Consider the following 18,104-nt stretch of genomic DNA (forward strand, 5'->3'; position numbering starts at 1 on the left):
CTGTGTCACAGCCAGGTGCCATGGCTACCTTGCTGCCACGGCAACTAGGGTCGGCGCGTCCCGTCAAGCCCTGAGATGATGGATGGGCCCACTACATCAAACGCACATATAAACACACACAGGTACAAACACACACAGTGACACTCACACACAGGTACGAGCACACACACACTTCTACTGGCACACACATCAAGCGTCTTCATGACAGGAGTCCAAATGAGGGCTTGTACTGCTGCCAGAGAGCATCTGTGAGTTGTACCTTCAGAGAGAGGGGGGGTGAAAAAGAGAGAGAGACAGGGGGATGAGAAAATGGCCTGGCAGTAACCCTCTAGGCCCCTGACAGTTGGCAGCACCTGGTTCATGAGAAGAGAAGAGAGAGAAGAGAAAGGAGAGAAGAGAAAGAGGAGTGAAGGGAGAGGGGAACGAGAAGAGAAAGAGGAGAGAGGAGAGAGAGGAACAGGAAGAGAAAGAGGAGAGAGGAAAGATAGGAACGAGAAGAGAAAGAGGAGAGAGGAGAGAGAGGAACGAGAAGAGAAAGAGGAGAGAGGAGATAGAGGAGAGAGGAACGAGAGGAGAGAGAGGAGAGAGGAGGAGGGAGGGGAGAGAAGTGAGAGAGGAGAGAGAGGGACAAGATGAGAGAGAGGAGAGAGAGAGAGAGATGAGAGAGATGAAAGATGAAAGAGAGGAGAGAGGAGAGAGATGAGCAAGAGAGGAGAGAGATGAGAGAGAGGAGAGAGATGAGAGAGAGAGGAGAAGAGAGAGGAAATAGAGGAGAGAGGAAATAGAGAGAGAAGAGAGAGAGGAGAGAGGAAATAGAGGAGAGAGAGAAGAGAGAGGAGAGAAAGAATAGAGGAGAGAGGAAATAGAGGAGAGAGAGATGAGAGAGGAAATAGAGGAGAGAGAGAAGAGAGAGGAGAGAGAGAATAGAGGAGAGAGGAAATAGAGGAGAGAGGAAATAGAGAGAGAAGAGAGAGAGGAGAGAGGAAATAGAGGAGAGAGGAAATAGAGAAGAGAGAGGAGAGAGAGGAGAGAGAGAATGGAGGAGAGAGGAAATAGAGGAGAGAGAGATGAGAGAGGAAAGAGCCACGCGCAATGTACAGTAGACACACTAGGCACATCAAGACACGGACACTGTAGTGTTCAACTCTGGAGAGAGTACACTGATCTCTCTGCCACATACGTACTCTAGCAGTCTCAAAACAAGTATCACATTGATGGCCGTCAATGTAAATAACACCACACAACATAACACAACACAACATAAAACAACACAACACAACGTAACATAATATAACACAACACAACATATCACAATGCTAACAGCGTTTATGAAGTGAAATAGATGCATGTCCCTGGTGGTATTGATGACCTAGTCTCTGTGGATGGATGTCACAACACAAGCCCCACATCACAGCAGAGGAGCTGACATAATAAGATAAGATAGAGAGAGAGAGAGAGAGAGAGAGAGAGAGAGAGAGAGAGAGAGAGAGAGAGAGAGAGAGTGTGTGTATGAGTGTGTGTATGAGTGTGTGTGTTTGCTTAGACAGCAGGTCCAGTAAATCACAACCCATGTTCTTCTTCCCCAGTTGCACTTAGCTAATGAAAAGTATCACTGCGGTTCTGCGACCGTGACCCCACTTAGAGCCAGAATGGAGGAGAGGAGGGAGGGAGCCATTCTGAAAGGCACCGCTCTGTCCTTCTCCACTGGGAGAAGAGGAACAGGCATGGGGCCAGCACGCACGCACACACACATACACACACACTAATGTCAGTGTCAGCTATTAGGCAGGCCTACATGCCAGAAAAAGAAGACAGAAAAAGAAGACAGGCCTCTTTAGTTCATCACAAACATACTGCTGTCTAAGCGAACACACACACACAAGCAAGTACACACACAGGCACAGAGGCACATGTATATATATACACACACACACACACACACACACACACACACACACACACACACACACACACACACACACACACACACACACACACACACACACACACACACACACACACACACACGCAAACACGTATACACGCACACAGACAAATGCACACACTGTGGTTGAAATCGTAAAGGTGTTAACAGTTCATAAAACACATTGAGACCACAGAAAGCCTCCCTCAGCCCTGTTTATGGAGTAAGAGTCTCTAATGGCCCATCACTGGGAAGCATTCAGTAAACCTAAAGAGAGAGAAGAGGTCCTTCTAAAGACACATTCCAGCTCCAACTCCCAGTATGGATGAGGGTCAGAGGGGGACACAGGGGTGAGGTTTGGGGGGAGTATGGGTGTGGGTCATAGGGGGATACAGGGGTGAGGTTTGGGGGGAGTATGGGTGTGGGTCAGAGAGGGAGACAGGGGTGAGGTTTGAGGGGAGTATGGGTGTGGGTGTGGATCAGAGGGGGACACAGGGGTGAGGTTTGAGGGGAGTATGGGTGTGGGTGCGGGTCAGAGGGGGATACAGGGGTGAGGTTTGGGAGGAGTATGGGTGTGGGTCAGAGGGGGACACAGGGGTGACGTTTGGGAGGAGTATGGGTGTGGGTCAGAGGGGGACACAGGGGTGAGGTTTGGGGGGAGTATGGGTGTGGGTCAGAGGGGGACACAGGGGTGAGGTTTGGGGAGAGTATGGGTGTGGGTCAGAGGGGGATACAGGGGTGACGTTTGGGAGGAGTATGGGTGTGGGTCAGAGGGGGACACAGGGGTGACGTTTGGGAGGAGTATGGGTGTGGGTCAGAGGGGGACACAGGGGTGAGGTTTGGGGAGAGTATGGGTGTGGGTCAGAGGGGGATACAGGGGTGAGGTTTGGGGGGAGTATGGGTGTGGGTCAGAGGGGGATACAGGGGTGAGGTTTGGGGGGAGTATGGGTGAGGGTCATAGGGGGATACAGGGGTGAGGTTTCGGGGGATAGTAGAACTATAAAGGGCAGAAGATGGTTCAAGTTCAAGTCTCACTCTCCCTCTCTCCCTCTCTCTCACTCTCTCTCTCTCCTCTCTCTCTCTCTCTCTCTCTCTCTCTCTCTCTCTCTCACTCTCCCTCTCTCCCTCTCTCTCACTCTCCCTCTCTCTCGCTCTCTCTCTCACTCTCCCTCTCTCTCTCACTCTCCCTCTCTCCCTCTCTCTCTCTCTCTCCCTCTCCCTCTCCCTCCCTCTCCCTCTCCCTCTCCCTCTCCCTCTCCCTCCCTCCACATGAGAAGATGCCTGCTTTTCATTTGACATGGAAATGCACCTAAGGTATTCAACTCAGTGAGCATCGAGCGTCCCAGTCTTCAGTCGTGACTGGTCAAAGGTCAAACTGTTGTGGAACAACGAGAGTATTAGAGATTGGATAGATCTGTTCAAACCATAACGGGTTAAACGGATCTTTCACCACCTACAAAGTACTGACTTCACCCTTGGCTGAGAGGTCAGGGAAGTGGGGAGATCAATGGCCTTGTTTGCGTCCAAAATGGCTCCCTATTCCCTATGTAGTGCACTACTTTTGAGCAGAGCCTTTGGTCAAAAGTAGTGCACTACATAGGGAATATGGTTGAATGGTGGGAACCCGGTTGCCAAGATTTATCAGGGTTTACCGCCCAAAACCACTCCCTTTTCCCAGGATAAATAACTATAAGAAACCAGTAAATTTGAATAAATGATTTCTATGAAGAGAGCATGGCGTGAAATGGAACTGTTAAATGATGTGCGATACCTTTTTATTTGTGCATTTTTATTGTTCAGAAATGTGGTGGGTACTCTCTTCGTTCGCTGGACTTTATCCTGCTAACTGTTCCAAATGTCCCAACTGAATTTGGTAAAAGGGCTTTTATGTACTCTGTGCCATCGTCTTGGAACACCTTACAAAATACTTTTAAACAGGAAGAACTTGTCCCGATTGGTGTTTTTAAATCACTGATGAAGGATTTTCAGGCTGATTCCCTGACCTGTCAATGTTTTTCATTTGCTGTTTTATACTTTTGTAAATTCAATGGTTTTTACTGAATTACTTGTAGTTTTTCATGTCTGTCTGTAATTTTTTTGTAATGATTTGGTGCTGCCTATCTTGGCCAGGGCGCTCTTGAAAAAGAGATGTTAATCTCAATGAGCCCTTCCTGGTTAAATAAAGGTTAAATAATAAATAAATAAACATGTCTAAATCGGGCTTCTCTACAGCCTCTGCATGATGAATCAATGCTCAGGGTGGGGACAGACAGCCCATCTCAGTATGGAGCGCAATTCACAATGCATGGAGACCTACTGTATCATCTCATCATGGGAACTGTTTTTCTAGTGACGGGTACACCTACACATGCCGCAGCAGAGCCTATGCTACAGTAATATAAGGACTGAATGGGAACCTACACATGCTGCAGCAGAGCCTATGCTACAGTAATATAAGGACTGAATGGGAACCTACACATGCTGCAGCAGAGCCTATGCTACAGTAATATAAGGACTGAATGGGAACCTACACATGCTGCAGCAGAGCCTATGCTACAGTAATATAAGGACTGAATGGGAACCTACACATGCTGCAGCAGAGCCTATGCTACAGTAATATAAGGACTGAATGGGAACCTACATGCAGCAGAGCCTATGCTACAGTAATATAAGGACTGAATGGGAACCTAGCTGCAGCAGAGCCTATGCTACAGTAATATAAGGACTGAATGGGAACCTACACATGCTGCAGCAGAGCCTATGCTACAGTAATATAAGGACTGAATGGGAACCTACACATGCTGCAGCAGAGCCTATGCTACAGTAATATAAGGACTGAATGGGAACCTACACATGCTGCAGCAGAGCCTATGCTACAGTAATATAAGGACTGAATGGGAACCTACACATGCTGCAGCAGAGCCTATGCTACAGTAATATAAGGACTGAATGGGAACCTACACATGCTGCAGCAGAGCCTATGCTACAGTAATATAAGGACTGAATGGGAACCTACACATGCTGCAGCAGAGCCTATGCTACAGTAATATAAGGACTGAATGGGAACCTACACATGCTGCAGCAGAGCCTATGCTACAGTAATATAAGGACTGAATGGGAACCTACACATGCTGCAGCAGAGCCTATGCTACAGTAATATAAGGACTGAATGGGAACCTACACATGCTGCAGCAGAGCCTATGCTACAGTAATATAAGGACTGAATGGGAACCTACACATGCTGCAGCAGAGCCTATGCTACTGTAATATAAGGACTGAATGGGAACCTTCACATGCTGCAGCAGAGCCTATGCTACAGTAATATAAGGACTGAATGGGAACCTACACATGCTGCAGCAGAGCCTATGCTACAGTAATATAAGGACTGAATGGGAACCTACACATGCTGCAGCAGAGCCTATGCTACAGTAATATAAGGACTGAATGGGAACCTACACATGCCGCAGCAGAGCCTATGCTACAGTAATATAAGGACTGAATGGGAACCTACACATGCTGCAGCAGAGCCTATGCTACAGTAATATAAGGACTGAATGGGAACCTGCACATGCTGCAGCAGAGCCTATGCTACTGTAATATAAGGACTGAATGGGAACCTACACATGCTGTAGCAGAGCCTATGCTACAGTAATATAAGGACTGAATGGGAACCTACACATGCTGCAGCAGAGCCTATGCTACTGTAATATAAGGACTGAATGGGAACCTTCACATGCTGCAGCAGAGCCTATGCTACAGTAATATAAGGACTGAATGGGAACCTACACATGCTGCAGCAGAGCCTATGCTACAGTAATATAAGGACTGAATGGGAACCTACACATGCTGCAGCAGAGCATATGCTACAGTAATATAAGGACTGAATGGGAACCTACACATGGAAGCCTATGCTACAGTAATATAAGCTGAATGGGAACACACATGCAGAGCCTATGCTACAGTAATATAAGGACTGAATGGGAACCTACACATGCTGCAGCAGAGCCTATGCTACAGTAATATAAGGACTGAATGGGAACCTACACATGCTGCAGCAGAGCCTATGCTACAGTAATATAAGGACTGAATGGGAACCTACACATGCTGCAGCAGAGCCTATGCTACAGTAATATAAGGACTGAATGGGAACCTACACATGCTGCAGCAGAGCCTATGCTACAGTAATATAAGGACTGAATGGGAACCTACACATGCCGCAGCAGAGCCTATGCTACAGTAATATAAGGACTGAATGGGAACCTACACATGCCGCAGCAGAGCCTATGCTAAAGTAGTATAAGGACTGAATGCGTGTCTAATTTACCCATCTCAATCGGACTTTCAGGGTCACCTTGTTTTTTCATTGTAAAGATATATATTTTTTCATTGGAGCATCAGAGTTTTAAAACAGCCTGTCACTCGAATGTCGTTGCTTTTAATCAGTACGCGCGAGAGCACTCTGTCTTTCTCTCTCTCTCTGCATCAACTTCAACATTCAAATTGCATCCAAAATAGATCACCCTGTTCTAGATTGATATATATTGATGTCCCAGCCTACCTCTTTCAAGTAATACATTCAATGCCGTATCAGCCTTATATTTAGCTCATTAATGAGGGGTTGTGGGTAATAAGCTTCTAACTTATTGCCTCTGTCTCTTGCACAACAAGCAAGCATCTGCGCTCCGCTGGCCTCTCCTTAAAACACCACTTGAGTCCCATTCAGGAAAAGCTACACCAGAACAGCTCGCTGGACATAATTTCTTTAGCATTTCTTACACAAACAGACTAATCGAAGAGGGACGCAAGCTCTTTTTTTGCTGAATGTTAAATACAGCAGCCAATAGAACTCGGGGGTAGTTTGAAAGAAGAGCGAATCGTTCAATCTTGGTGAAGAGAAGGTAAAGTCCTTCTGCATATAATTCTGGTCCAGTATTACTCAAGGGTGTCATTAGAATGATGAAGATGAGGACAAATAAACGTATTTCATTTAACTGTTGAAAGCGAGGAAGGAATGAAGCAACTATCGAGAGAGAAAGAGGAGGAAGGCTCATTACATCAGTAGAAGTATTATGGAAGGTGTATATAAGTTTGCCTGCTAATCATACAAATAGGCCATACTATATTTCAAAATTATAATCAAATTCTCCAGCCTACACTTGTAACTTTGTTAGCCACATGTGTTGTACCAGAGTCGTTTGTTCTCTCCCTGTTTTATCATGGTTTGAACGATTGCATAATTTCAATCCATATATACAGTATAATACAATACACTACAGTAATACAGTTCACACTCAAAAAGATGAGCCTGCTGGAGCTAGTTTCATTTACCCAAGAGCGCATATAGCTGGCTACATCTACAGGCTTTTATGTTTTTCTGTCATGGGTAATGTTCAGTAGTCTATATGATATATTTATTGGAAAACGGCACAATCATTTGGGCTTTTTTGGGCTTGTGCTCATTAAATATTGTTCATGTAGGGCTCAGAAAATGTATTTAATATATGGCTCAAAGTTATTTATTCTCGGGATGGAACATTTGTAAAATGTGTTTTAGGCTCAATGCTAACCCATTACTAGTCCTATCTACAGTACAGTACACTTAGAAAAAAGGCATCAGAAATTATTATTTGGCTGTTCCTATAGAATAACCATTTTTGGTTACAGGTAGAACCCTTCGTGTTCCATTTAGAACCCTCTGTGGAAAGGGTTTTACATGGAATTCAAAAGGGTTCTTCTACCTGGAGCCAAAATAGTTCTACCTGCAACCAAAAAGGGTTATTCAAAGGGTTCTCCTATGGGGACAGCCGAATAATGCTTATAGGTTCTAGATAGCAATTATTGTTTGTATGGTACAGTTAGGGTTGTAAAAAATCTGGTAAATGTCCGGTTTTCCAGGAAACCTGGTTAAAGGATTAGCACGGAATCAGGAGGGAATAAGCAGAACACCTGGTTGAAAGATTACTGCGGAATCAGGAGGGAATAAGCAGAAAACCTGGTTGAAAGATTACTGCGGAATCAGGAGGGAATAAGCAGAAAACCTGGTTGAAAGATTACAGCGGAATCAGGAGGGAATAAGCAGAAAACCTGGTTGAAAGATTACTGCGGAATCAGGAGGGAATAAGCAGAAAACCTGGTTGAAAGATTACAGGAGGGAATAAGCGCGGAATCAGGAGGGAATAAGCAGAAAACCTGGTTGAAAGATTACCGCGGAATCAGGAGGGAATAAGCAGAAAACCTGGTTGAAAGATTACAGCGGAATCAGGAGGGAATAAGCAGAAAACCTGGTTGAAAGATTACCGCGGAATCAGGAGGGAATAAGCAGAAAACCTGGTTGAAATATTACTGAATCAGGAGGGAATAAGGCGGAATCAGGAGGAATCAGGAGGGAATAAGCAGAAAACCTGGTTGAAAGATTACTGCAGGAATCAGGAGGGAATAAGCAGAAAACCTGGTTGAAAGATTACTGCGGAATCAGGAGGGAATAAGCAGAAAACCTGGTTGAAAGATTACCGCGGAATCAGGAGGGAATAAGCAGAAAACCTGGTTGAAAGATTACCGCGGAATCAGGAGGGAATAAGCAGAAAACCTGGTTGAAAGATTACCGCGGAATCAGGAGGGAATAAGCAGAAAACCTGGTTGAAAGATTACAGCGGAATCAGGAGGGAATAAGCAGAAAACCTGGTTGAAAGATTACCGCGGAATCAGGAGGGAATAAGCAGAAAACCTGGTTGAAAGATTACCGCGGAATCAGGAGGGAATAAGCAGAAAACCTGGTTGAAAGATTACTGCGGAATCAGGAGGGAATAAGCAGAAAACCTGGTTGAAAGATTACCGCGGAATCAGGAGGGAATAAGCAGAAAACCTGGTTGAAAGATTACAGCGGAATCAGGAGGGAATAAGCAGAAAACCTGGTTGAAAGATTACTGCGGAATCAGGAGGGAATAAGCAGAAAACCTGGTTGAAAGATTACTGAGGAATCAGGAGGGAATAAGCAGAAAACCTGGTTGAAAGATTACCGCGGAATCAGGAGGGAATAAGCAGAAAACCTGGATTGAATCAGATTACTGGTTGAAAGATTACTGCGAATCAGGAGGGAATAAGCAGAAAACCTGGTTGAAAGATTACTGCGGAATCAGGAGGGAATAAGCAGAAAACCTGGTTGAAAGATTACTGCGGAATCAGGAGGGAATAAGCAGAAAACCTGGTTGAAAGATTACTGCGGAATCAGGAGGGAATAAGCAGAAAACCTGGTTGAAAGATTACCGCGGAATCAGGAGGGAATAAGCAGAAAACCTGGTTGAAAGATTACAGCGGAATCAGGAGGGAATAAGCAGAAAACCTGGTTGAAAGATTACTGCGGAATCAGGAGGGAATAAGCAGAAAACCTGGTTGAAAGATTACTGCGGAATCAGGAGGGAATAAGCAGAAAACCTGGTTGAAAGATTACAGCGGAATCAGGAGGGAATAAGCAGAAAACCTGGTTGAAAGATTACTGCGGAATCAGGAGGGAATAAGCAGAAAACCTGGTTGAAAGATTACCGCGGAATCAGGAGGGAATAAGCAGAAAACCTGGTTGAAAGATTACAGCGGAATCAGGAGGGAATAAGCAGAAAACCTGGTTGAAAGATTACCGCGGAATCAGGAGGGAATAAGCAGAAAACCTGGTTGAAAGATTACTGCGGAATCAGGAGGGAATAAGCAGAAAACCTGGTTGAAAGATTACCTCAGAATCAGGAGGGAATAAGCAAAAAAAACCTGGTTGAAAGATTACCGCGGAATCAGGAGGGAATAAGCAGAAAACCTGGTTGAAAGATTACTGCGGAATCAGGAGGGAATAAGCAGAAAACCTGGTTGAAAGATTACTGCGGAATCAGGAGGGAATAAGCAGAAAACCTGGTTGAAAGATTACCTCGGAATCAGGAGGGAATAAGCAGAAAACCTGGTTGAAAGATTACTCGAATCAGGAGGGAATAAGCAGAAAACCTGGTTGAAAGATTACTGCGGAATCAGGAGGGAATAAGCAGAAAACCTGGTTGAAAGATTACAGCCTGGAATCAGGAGGGAATAAGCAGAAAACCTGGTTGAAAGATTACTGCGGAATCAGGAGGGAATAAGCAGAAAACCTGGTTGAAAGATTACTGCGGAATCAGGAGGGAATAAGCAGAAAACCTGGTTGAAAGATTACTGCGGAATCAGGAGGAATAAGCAGAAAACCTGGTTGAAAGATTACCGCGGAATCAGGAGGGAATAAGCAGAAAACCTGGTTGAAAGATTACCTGCGGAATCAGGAGGGAATAAGCAGAAAACCTGGTTGAAAGATTACTGCGGAATCAGGAGGGAATAAGCAGAAAACCTGGTTGAAAGATTACTGCGGAATCAGGAGGGAATAAGCAGAAAACCTGGTTGAAAGATTACCGCGGAATCAGGAGGGAATAAGCAGAAAATCCAGGAATCCTCCAAAAAGGATTTTTGGAAAATGTGGGCATTATGGAAAAGTTACAGGATTTTGGCAACCCTAGGTATATTCCACCCCTGGGTGAAATTAATTTAGCTCAGGGGAACAATAATTTTCAACAGTAAACACTGTTGAAGATTGAATCTGCATCAACTGATTCCCTGAAGGTATATCACATTAATTGAAGAACGAGCAACAATCAAAGCTGCCACACTTTGCAATTGCTTAACCCAGATTCTGGAACTGCATTAAAAGACATTAACAAGGAATTTGATTGGGGGGAGTAGCGGAAATTGAGGGAGAATGACAGAAGGGGAGAATGGCAGAAGGGGAGAATGACAGAAGGGGAGAATGGCAGAAGGGGGTGAATGGCAGAAGGGGTGAATGACAGAAGGGGAGAATGACAGAAGGGGATGACTGACAGAAGGGGAGAATGGCAGAAGGGGAGAATGGCAGAAGGGGGTGAATGGCAGAAGGGGAGAATGACAGAAGGGGAGAATGGCAGAAGGGGAGAATGACAGAAGGGGATGAATGGCAGAAGGGGAGAATGACAGAAGGGGAGAATGGCAGAAGGGGATGAATGGCAGAAGGGGAGAATGACAGAAGGGGATGAATGGCAGAAGGGGATGACTGACAGAAGGGGAAAATGGCAGAAGGGGAGAATGGCAGAAGGGGAGAATGGCAGAAGGGGAGAATGACAGAAGGGGATGAATGGCAGAAGGGGAGAATGGCAGAAGGGGAGAATGGCAGAAGGGGGCAGAAGTGGGTGAATGGCAGAAGGGGAGAATGGCAGAAGGGGAGAATGGCAGAAGGGGATGAATGGCAGAAGGGGAGAATGGCAGAAGGGGAGAATGGCAGAAGTGGGTGAATGGCAGAAGGGGAGAATGGCAGAAGGGGAGAATGGCAGAAGGGGAGAATGGCAGAAGGGGAGAATGACAGAAGGGGAGAATGACAGAAGCGGGACTTGCACCTGCAACCTTGTGAACTACCGTCTGAGCCAGAATTTATGACAGAGGCTGGAGTATGACCATATAGAGAGAGGTTACAATCTGTGTCCCAGACGTGATTTCAAACAGAGTTCCTACAATGTGGCCAGGAGGGGGGACTGAAATGCAAAGCACCAAAGACCACGGCACAACACCTGCTTTCAATTTCCAGCAAATTGGAATTCTGGTAGGAACAATGGACGCCTTTGTGAGACAAAGTGTGTGTGTGTGTGTGTGTGTGTGTGTGTGTGTGTGTGTGTGTGTGTGTGTGTGTGTGTGTGTGTGTGTGTGTGTGTGTGTGTGTGTGTGTGTGTGTGTGTGTGTGTGTGTGTGTGTGTGTGTGTGTGTGTATGTGCGTGTGTGTATATGTGTGTATGTGCGTGTGTGTGTTACATGTGTTTATACTGATGTGATCAATGCATAGTCTTCTCAACCAGCAGGGTTGCCAGCGAATAAAGTGAGGAGGATGATGAAGATCTGTGTGTATGTATGTGCATAAACACATGTGTATATTCATATGTACAGTATACGTTCATGCATGTGTGTGCACTCTAGAGGACTGGCAATGCAGAGCAGAGCAGGCACGTTGCCAGGTTGGGCCGGTATCATGAGCTAGCATCAGACACTGTCAGCAGACAAAGACAGATAATTAACAAGAGAGGAGCAGGAGGAGGGGGGAATGTGATCAATGGTGGTGACACACACACACACACACACACACACACACACACACACACACACACACACACACACACACACACACACACACACACACACACACACACACACACACACACAAGTGCACACACAAACACAACATACACACACACCATGTACACACACATACACAACATACACACACATAGATAGACACATTCTTGCAATACACACACACACACACACACACGCACACACATGCACAGAGATCAATGGACAGAGAAAACTGTAAAACTGTCGTGATTATTATCATTAGCCTGCATCTAAGCTACATATGATGCCATGCAGTCAATGATAATCAATGATGTTGTGCAGCAAGGGCCAACACAACAAGATGAAACTAGATATACTGTACTGTACTGGCACGCATGGCGGAATGACAAAACATGTCATGAACATACACCCACACCAAGCCCCCCGGCCCACTCCCACCCCCACCTTGGTGTCTAAAGCAGCAGGCCCATTATGAGGACTAGAGCTATGGCTTTGAAAGACTGATCGTTACCAGGCCTGGCTTGGTGACTCTCCTGCTGTTGTCTCCTCTAGTCCACCACACCCTCCGTTATGGTCTCTCTCTCTCCTCTCCTCCACCTCTACCAAACCCTCACCTGCTGTTCTCTCCTCTAGTCCACCACACCCTCCGTTATGGTCTCTCTCTCTCCTCTCCTCCACCGCTACCAAACCCTCACCTGCTGTTCTCTCCTCTAGTCCACCACACCCTCTGTTATGGTCTCTCTCTCCTCTCCTCCACCTCTACCAAACCCTCACCTGCTGTTCTCTCCTCTAGTCCACCACACCCTCTGTTATGGGCTCTCTCTGTATATATAGTCTAGTGAGTGTGTATATGGTTTGTATATATAGTCTAGTGAGTGTGCATTGGGTCAGTGCAAGATAGAGTCCGAGAAGATAAACTCAAAGATCATTTGTAAAAATCAAAATAACTTCACAGATCTTCATTGTAAAGGGTTTAAACACTGTTTTCCATTCTTGTCCAATGAACCATAAACAATTCATGAACATGCACCTGTGGAACGGTCGTTAAGACACTAACAGCTTACAGGCAATTAAGGTCACAGTTACGAAAACTTAGGACACTAAAGTGGCCTTTCTACTGACTCTGAAAAACACCAAAAGAAAGATGCCCAGGGTTCCTGCTCATCTGTGTGAACGTGCCTTAGGCATGCTGCATGGAGGCATGAGGACTGCAGACATGGCCAAGGGAAATCAATTAAAATGTCCGCACTGTGAGACGCCTAAGACAGAGCTACAGGGAGACAGGACGGACAGCTGATCGTTTTCGCAGTGGCAGACCACGTGTAACAACACCTGCACAGGATTGGTACATCAGAACATCACACCTGCGGGACAGGTACAGGATTGCATCAACAACTGCCCGTTACACCAGGAATGCACAATCCCTCCATTAATGCTCAGACTGTCCGCAATAGGCTGAGAGAGGCAGGACTGAGGGCTTGTAGGTCTGTTTTAAGGCAGGTCCTCACCAGACATCACCGGCAACAACGTCTCCTATGGGCACAAACCCACCGTTGCTGGACCAGACAGGACTGGCAGAAAGTGCTCTTCACTGACAAGTCACGGTTTTGTCTCACCAGGGGTGATAGTCGGATTCGCTTTTATCCTCGAAGGAATGAGCGTTACTGCGATGCCTGTACTCTGGAGCGGGATCGATTTGGAGGTGGAGGGTCATGCATGTGCATTACATGGAAGACATCCTCCTCCTTCATTTGGTACCCTTCCTGCAGGCTCATCCTGACATGACCCTCCAGCATGACAATGCCACCAGCCATACTGCTCTTTCTGTGCGTGATTTCCTGCAAGACAGGAATGTCAGTGTTCTGCCATGGCCAGCGAAGAGCCCGGATCTCAATCCCATTGAGCACATCTGGGACCTGTTGGATCGGAGGGTGAGGGCTAGGGCCATGGTGGGTTAACATCTCAAAGCAAGAACTGGCAAATCTGGTGCAATCCATGAGGACGAGATGCACTGCAGTACTTAATGCAGCTGGTGGCCACACCAGATACTGAGTGTTACTTTTGATTTTGAACCCCCCTTTGTTCAGGGACACATTATTCAATTTCTGTTAGTCACATGTCTGTGGAACTTGTTCAGTTTAGGTCTCAGTTGTTGCATCTTGTTATGTTCATACAAATATTTACACATGTTAAGTTTGCTTGAAAATAAACGCAGTTGACAGTGAGAGCCCATTTCTTATTTTGCTGTTTAGTTTGAGTACTATTAATGAACTATTTAGCAGTCTTGCTATTTTGCAGTCTTATGGCTTGGGGTAGAAGCTGCATCGGAGTCTGTTGGTCCAAGAGCCGATGCTCCGGTACCGTTTGCCGGACGGTAGCAGAGAACATGGCTTGGGTGCCTGGAGTCTTTGGCAATTTTTTGGGCCTTCCTCTGACACCGTCTGATATAGAGGTCCTGGATTGGAGGGAGCTCATGACCAGTGATGGGCTGTCCACAACATCCTCTGTAGTGCTTTGCAGTCAAGGGCGGTGCATTTGCCATACCAAGCAGTGATGCAGCCAGTCAATATACTCTCGATGGTGCAGCTGTATAACCTTTTGAGGATCTCTCCTCTAGTCCACCACACCCTCCGTTATGGGCTCTCTCTCTCCCTCCACTCCTCCACCTCTACCAAACACTCGCCTGCTGTTCTCTCCTCAAGTCCACCACACCCTCCGTTATGGGCTCTCTCTCTCCCTTCTCTCCTCCACCTCTACCAAACCCTCGCCTGCTGTTCTCTCCTCTAGTCCACCACACCCTCCGTTATGGGCTCTCTCTCTCCCTCCTCTCCTCCACCTCTACCAAACCCTCGCCTGCTGTTCTCTCCTCAAGTCCACCACACCCTCCATTATGGTCTCTCTCTCTCTCTCTCTCTCTCTCTCTCTCTCTCTCTCTCTCTCTCTCTCTCTCTCTCCCTCCCTCCTCTCCTCCACCTCTACTAAACCCACACAGCCCTACCTCATTCTAAGTTAAAGAAAGGGATGGACACTCTTACTAACAGGTCACCTAAGCCACATATACTAAAAACAAGACACACGCAACGGCCAAGGCAACACACCCATATTCGCCAGAAAAAACACAGACTTGGAAAGTAGAGACATCATTTTGAAAAACCACTACAGCCCACACACAGCAGAAGGGATGGGAGAGAGGGAGAGAGGGAACTTGAAAGGAGCAGGGGAGTTGAGAGAGGAAGATGACGCACAACATGAGAGAGGGGTAAGAGTGAGTGGGCATGAAAAGGAGAGAGAGAAAGAGAGAGATGGACACATGAGTCTGACTGAAGAAAACAAGCTAAAAATGAGAATAAGAGAAAAGGAAAATGGAAGAAAGAGGAGACTATAGAGCAAGCATTAAATTGATATATATATATTGGAGCTCCAGGGATGTGGAGGTGGAGGGGTCCTGAGAGAAACTCTGTGCCCAGTGAGGCGTGGCGAAAGTTGGGACGCAGTCGGCCGGGGCCTGGGGAGGCGTCCACTCTCAGAGCATCACCACCTGGGCACAGCAACACAGCTTTAAGTTTAGTGAGAGTGATGGCCACATTCTCCAAGGACTGCCTCAGTCACACACACACACACACACACACACACACACACACACACACACACACACACACACACACACACACACACACACACACACACACACACACACACAGCTATTGTCCCTTTCTGTCTTTCTCCGTGCTCCAAATTCTAACTTCAGTCCACACAGAAGTGGCTCCCGACAACATGCAGTGTCTGTCCCTGTGTGATAAAACTACAGGCCCAATGAAAGGGAAAGGGGAAAGGGGGAGACCTAGTCAGTTGCCCAACTGAATGTATTCAACTGAAATGTGTCTTCCGCATTTAACCCCTCTGAATCAGTCACACTAAATGTCATCATCTTCATCGTTGTCGTCGTCTTCATCGTCATCATCATCATCATGGTCATTTTTGTCTTCATCATCATCGTCATCATTATGATCATGATCACTGTTCTCGTCTTCATCATCATCATCATCGTCTTCATCATCATCACCCCTCACTGATTATTAACAGAAAAAGATCTGCACCAATACAAGTACAACAGTGTTGGATAAATGCTAAACCTATCAGCTCGGAGTCTCTATCCCCGCTGAGCTAAGCTAGAGAACAGTAGCTTATTTACCTATGGCCTCGGTCTGGGCCTGAGAGGGCAGACAGACAGCTTCATTACAGCAAGTATCTCATCACTCCACACTGCCTAATCATCAGCCCTGCTAGACCCTGACACACACACACACACTAATCAGACAGGGAGAGGACACACACTAATCAGACAGGGAGAGGACACACACTAATCAGACAGGGAGGGGACACACACACTAATCAGACAGGGAGAGGACACACACACTAATCAGACAGGGAGAGGACACACTAATCAGACAGGGAGAGGACACACACTAATCAGACAGGGAGAGGACACACACTAATCAGACAGGGAGAGGACACACACACTAATCAGACAGGGAGAGGACACACACTAATCAGACAGGGAGAGGACACACACAATCAGACAGGGAGAGGACACACACACTAATCAGACAGGGAGAGGACACACACTAATCAGACAGGGAGAGGACACACACTAATCAGACAGAGAGGACACACACACTAATCAGACAGGGAGAGGACACACACTAATCACAGGGAGAGGACACACACTAATCAGACAGGGAGAGGACACACACTAATCAGACAGGGAGAGGACACACACACTAATCAGACAGGGAGAGGACACACACACTAATCAGACAGGGAGAGGACACACACTAATCAGACAGGGAGAGGACACACACTAATCAGACAGGGAGAGGACACACACTAATCAGACAGGGAGGGGACACACACAGAGGACACACACTAATCAGACAGGAGAGGACACACACACTAATCAGACAGGGAGAGGACACACACTAATCAGACAGGGAGAGGACACACACAGACAGGGAACACACAATCAGACAGGGAGAGGACACACACACTAATCAGACAGGGAGAGGACACACACACTAATCAGACAGGGAGAGGACACACACTAATCAGACAGGGAGAGGACACACACTAATCAGACAGGGAGAGGACACACACTAATCAGACAGGGAGAGGACACACACTAATCAGACAGGGAGAGGACACACACACTAATCAGACAGGGAGAGGACACACACTAATCAGACAGGGAGAGGACACACACTAATCAGACAGGGAGAGGACACACACTAATCAGACAGGGAGAGGACACACACTAATCAGACAGGGAGAGGACACACACACTAATCAGACAGGGAGAGGACACACACTAATCAGACAGGGAGAGGACACACACACTAATCAGACAGGGAGAGGACACACACACTAATCAGACAGGGAGAGGACACACACTAATCAGACAGGGAGAGGACACACACTAATCAGACAGGGAGGGACACACACACTAATCAGACAGGGAGAGGACACACACACTAATCAGACAGGGAGAGGACACACACACTAATCAGACAGGGAGAGGACACACACAATCAGACAGGGAGAGGACACACACTAATCAGACAGGGAGAGGACACACACACTAATCAGACAGGGAGGGACACACACACTAATCAGACAGGGAGAGGACACACACTAATCAGACAGGGAGAGGACACACACTAATCAGACAGGGAGAGGACACACACACTAATCAGACAGGGAGAGGACACACACACTAATCAGACAGGGAGAGGACACACACTAATCAGACAGGAGAGGACACACACTAATCAGACAGGGAGAGGACACACACAAATCAGACAGGGAGAGGACACACACACTAATCAGACAGGGAGAGGACACACACACTAATCAGACAGGGAGAGGACACACACTAATCAGACAGGGAGAGGACACACACACTAATCAGACAGGGAGGGGACACACACACTAATCAGACAGGGAGAGGACACACACTAATCAGACAGGAGAG

The 18,104-nt window shown here is 46.7% G+C and overlaps 1 long non-coding RNA gene and 1 pseudogene across 1 annotated transcript; both read right to left on the minus strand.

Moving 5' to 3' along the window:
- The window catches only part of LOC127916744 (tensin-like), a 182,866-nt pseudogene that overhangs the window by 132,136 nt on the left and 32,626 nt on the right, over positions 1-18,104 (minus strand).
- Positions 4,342-6,089, minus strand: LOC127916745 (uncharacterized). The gene is made up of 3 exons (XR_008095792.1): positions 5,910-6,089; positions 5,267-5,376; positions 4,342-4,561 (listed from the first exon to the last, which is right to left on the minus strand). It is a non-coding gene; the product is annotated as an uncharacterized LOC127916745 (long non-coding RNA).

The sequence above is a fragment of the Oncorhynchus keta genome, chromosome 37, assembly GCF_023373465.1.
Source record: "Oncorhynchus keta strain PuntledgeMale-10-30-2019 chromosome 37, Oket_V2, whole genome shotgun sequence".
Taxonomy (NCBI): Eukaryota; Metazoa; Chordata; class Actinopteri; order Salmoniformes; family Salmonidae; genus Oncorhynchus; species Oncorhynchus keta.